This window comes from Anneissia japonica, unplaced genomic scaffold (genome assembly GCF_011630105.1).
Source record: "Anneissia japonica isolate Jap-2015-1 unplaced genomic scaffold, ASM1163010v1 scaffold288012_len1326614_cov192, whole genome shotgun sequence".
Taxonomy (NCBI): Eukaryota; Metazoa; Echinodermata; class Crinoidea; order Comatulida; family Comatulidae; genus Anneissia; species Anneissia japonica.
In genome coordinates this window covers 635,015-639,928 of record NW_022756612.1, presented here as the reverse complement: position 1 = coordinate 639,928, position 4,914 = coordinate 635,015, and the positions used below count along the sequence as shown (strand labels likewise).

The window sequence follows — 4,914 nt, the reverse complement described above, 5'->3', positions numbered from 1 at the left end:
AATAAAAGAAGTTTAAAATTTATTAGAACAATTCTATTTCTTTTCTGTAAATTATATTTTGTATTCATTAATAACAACATCTTAATTACTTTTAGTTTCTTTATATTTATAGATGATTAAGCAATAAAATAAGTACAGTGTCTACAATCTAAAATAATATAAGAGAACATTTGTAAATAATAAGTTAATCTGAATTCCTATAACTATAATGTCTTCTTTCTAATAACAGCTAAGTTTTAATAATAAATTAAACTGTTAAATCGTTATACATATATATACCTATATAGATATACCTATATACTCATACATATATATAAACATTTACATACCATACACACATATACATACATACACCCATACGCACACACATACGTACGTACATACATACATACATACATACATACATACACCCATACATACATACATACATGGGCCTACATACATACACCCACACACACATACGTAAATTTATTGTTGTTAAAGTGAAAATGACATTTTTTGGGCAATACGGTATATAAAAATACTCAGAATAACATTATAAATTATAGCAAAACACAGATTTCCGCTATAAATCTAAATTATATTTACCTAATAGATTCTTTTTGTATATTTTTGTTAATAAAATAGTATTCCTACAATCTTTTAACTGCTAGGTAGACTATTCCATAGACTACCCCCTTTATTTGTCAAGCACATTGATTTTAGTGTAGTTCTCCTATAATTAATACAAAAATTGAAATGTTCCCGCTGTCGGGTAGCATAATTATGCATTTCCGTGAGTGGCCTAAAGTACGGTACTCCTGGATAATTGGTGGAAGCAATTTCTTATGTGCTTTATACATAATAACAGCAGTGTTCAATTCAATGAGATCGAAAATATTTAAAGTTTCAAACGAGTAAAAAATAGGTTTGGTGTGGCATAAGAAATCTGCCTTTGCAACTGTTCTGACTTTTTTTTGCAAGAGAAATAAAAATTCTAACGTTGATTTATAAGTGTTACCCCACACTTCACAACAATAGGTCATATAAGGCAACAATAATGAGTTATATAAGGTAAATAATACTTTGCTTTCTAACAGGTGTTTTAATTTATAAATTATACCAATGTTTTTGGCAATTTTTGTTTGTATTAATTTAACATGACTCTTCCAGTTTAATTTACAGTCTATTTGCACGCCAAGAAATTTTGTACTGTTGACCCGTTCAAGTTCAACACTATTTATAGTTATATTCGTTTCATTAATTACATTTTTAGAATAAAAAATCATATAATTACTCTTCTTAATATTTAAAGAAAGTTTATTGACCGCAAATCATGTGGACAATTTATTTAACTCCATACTTACTAAATCACATAGTTGTTTTAAGTTTTTACCGGAGCATGTTAGAAGTGTCATCTGCAAATAAGATATAACTAAAAAAGGAGATACTCGATAAATATCATTTATGTAAAATAAAAATAATTTAATCGGAACATGCATATTTCTATTTGCTCTAAAGCCTGGTTTCCTGTCGACGTAAGAAGGCAGATTTACTTACGACTACGTCGTTTTATCGTAACAAAATGCGATTTGACAGGAAACCGATTACGACTGGTGCGTTGTGAAATCGACGTAACGTAAGGTTAAATCGTCGCAAAGCAATGTTGGACAGGAAACCGTCGTATTGAATTTTCATGCGATACGTCGATTTTCCACGATTTGACAGGAAAATGCTTGAGTGATCATGCTTGCCTTGCCTTGTGTTACGTCTCTTACGAAAGTTGACTCCAAGTCAACTTTCGTAAGAGACGTAGCATTATGGACCAGAAATCGTAAGAAGCAGCCAATCAGATACGGGAATTATGACGTAGCCTTTATGACGTACCATGTTTTGACGTGGCTGAAACTGGTCAGTATTGTTCTACAGTAGAAAAAAATATAGGCCCTATGAAAATTCTGTGTTTCTTGCTTCTTTGAGTAGTCTACCAATACGCCACACATCCACGCAGTAGCCTATACAATTGTGTTTGTTATTATTATTATTATTATCATTACTATACTGAAATTGAATTCGAAAATAAACAAGGATTTGTTTCAATTACAATCGTATACCAAGCGAATTGTTTAGAAATAAATCTGTTGTCAACCATTCCTATTTCCAGTCCAGTGGTTGTATGATTTTTTTTTAAATAGTTAGGCCTATAGGTTTAATCGGGAGAAATAATATATTTTAAATTGTGCAAGTAATAATTAGGAAACAGTATTCCATGCTTCAATAAACGTATAATAACATAATACACTCATAGGTCTACACCTTTTTTATAAGAACCAGAGCAATTTTGCCGAGGTTAAGTGTTCTTACTTTTCGGCCAATTTAAATCAAGCTCAAAATGTTTATTAATGCCTATCTAAGCTGGCTGTCGACAAAATTACACAGCAAATATACTGTACTGTATTACAAAGAATATCATCGTTGTCACACCTACTGTGCCTATGTAAAAATAAGACTAAAATATTTTTTCTAGATTAAAAAAAAGAACATAATTATCGCATTTGAAATTTTACCTCAATTTTTTCTTATTTTTGAAAGCAATTTCAGCAGTCCCATGAGTGTTCTTAAAACCCGGGGTTGTACAATGTATCAGTTACACACAAATAGGCCTACATGCCAGTGGATTAGTAGCACTAGCTCAGCAGCACCGTTTGATTATGGTAATGACGACAATGATGGTATAATAATATAATACTGCACCAAATATTAGTTGGTCGTTGCGAAATTTCAATGAGAATTAGAGTAGCAAAAATGAAAATAAAAAATTTTATCACAAACCAAGGGGGCCATTTATACAGCAGGAGGGAGGACCGTTTTATATCTATTTTGTCAATTAGGGCTAAAGTTTACCACCAATCCAACTTTCCCGAGTACCGATTTTTTTTGGTCCTAATCTTTATTCTCTCAAAAGAGATTGGGTGACAAGCACCTCGAGGCCGTGGCCAATTAATTCAGTTTCCCAGAATTAAAATGTATGAAACACGAATGTTCAGGGAATGATCGAAGCATCATTATTTTGTGAAACAAAATGAATTTTACAAACATCAAATAGGCCTTTTTGTATTTTAATAATGTAGGCCAACTTCTTTACAATAATCTATGTTGAGTTAATGTTAGACCTTGGTTAGACGTTTACAGTTTAATGTTAATGTTTACATTTACAGTGCAGCTCATAATATAAAGAGGTAGAGGCCTACATTCGCGCGAAAACCCTGGGTAACAAGGACGGATTAGTGGGAAAGGCAGCCAATTGTAAGTGACTACAAATTACGTAATTTTTATGTCGTCGTATCGCAAGAAAAATTCAACTCAACGTAACAGTCGCAAGCGCTCGTTTTGGACTCTGGATGGAGTTCAACGTCGTAAGTTCAACTTCCGTAAGCCTGGTTTCCTGTCGACGTAAAATTAAGAATTTCTTACGATTCTTACGATCCTTACGACTGTTACGAGAAGTTGGACAAAAACAGCCGCGTCTTGGTCGTGCTGGGCCGCAGACAAAATAAGCCGGTAACGATTCTTACGACAAGTTGAATTTTTCAAGCTCGAACGACATAGCCTCTCCTAACGTCGTCACATGCATGTTACGTCAAGTTGAATTTTTCTTTGCGACTGCGATATGCGATATTTCTTACTTCCTGTCTGGTTTCCTCATTAAAATAACCTGGCGAAATTCGAGAACAATTTTCACCGTTCGATTTAAACAATAGTCTAGTTCTAGGTTCTGTAGTACAGTATAGGGTCTACAAATCTTGATTTGCTAACTTTCTCGTTATCGATTTTAGTGTTTCGTTCTCAAAATATCAATTAGGCCTATATTGTACTTTGTTTATTTCATTTCACTTATTTAATGTTATGTTTTGAACTGACAGAAAAATCTTATCTCCAGATATACAGTTATACAGAAAACATGATTTTAATGTTAAAATTATAAATTCGGGTTGTTAAATATAAACAGGAATTAAAATTAAGAATGAAATACACTTTAAAAAATTGTTTATTGAAATTAACAGAAAAACTGGTAATAGGCCTATATATTATATATTTTATTTATTTATTTATATTATATGTTCTTTATATTATTTTTATATTATATAAGTTTTTTTGTATAATAAATGTAATTAATTAAATCTAATTGCAATCCTTATTCTTGACCACCCCCACCCACGGAAAAAAAATCTCTGGTCCATTTACTGCAGTCAATCGCAATACTCCAGTGATAATTTACGGATGTATAGGCAGTGGCGGTGCCATCGTGGGGGGGGGGGACAGGGGGATTAAGCCCCTATCGGTCTGGTAATGGCCCCCATCGGTCTGTCAAGCCCTCCACCCATCGGCCAAAGCTCGTCGGGCAGTCGGACAAAAATAGGCCTAGTTTTACCATCCCAGCCATTTCAAGCCATCTAGGAGTCCCATTTTTTTTCACAAATATCTCATTTTGGGAGTAGGGGCACCCCCTCCCATAGCCAACCCCCGGTCTTCGGCCCTCAGATAACGCTGCGCGCTATAGTTACACCCATAAATACTTAACCCTCCCCCCACCCCAGTCGGACATCTTAGCCCCCCTATTAATTATATCCTAGAGTCTCCACTGCTCATGTCTCGCAAAGCTCTATTTTTTACCATACCGACATACCGTAGTTAATAATTTTCTTTAAGATATTGTGAATATTCAAATTCAAGTCTTTGTTTATTCTGGAAATCTTTCAATACATAAGTACTGGTCTCCCAAGGAGTCCAGATTCAGCAATACTGTACTGTAAAACAATCAGGTAAAACAAAGTCAATATGTTAAGTATAAAATCAAGGTACAGTAGGTGGTTAGTATACTATTCAGTAGGTGACTGTGTACACAATTTGATCTGGCTGGAACGGAAGTTGTGC

General features: G+C 33.7%; 1 long non-coding RNA gene across 1 annotated transcript in view; it reads left to right on the top strand.

Moving 5' to 3' along the window:
- Positions 1-3,197: 3,197 nt before the first annotated feature.
- LOC117124295 overlaps positions 3,198-4,914 on the top strand; it is a 5,237-nt gene continuing 3,520 nt past the window's right edge. Inside the window, exon 1 of the long non-coding RNA XR_004447955.1 lies at positions 3,198-3,285. This is a non-coding gene — a long non-coding RNA (uncharacterized LOC117124295). The remainder of the gene's footprint in view (positions 3,286-4,914) is intronic.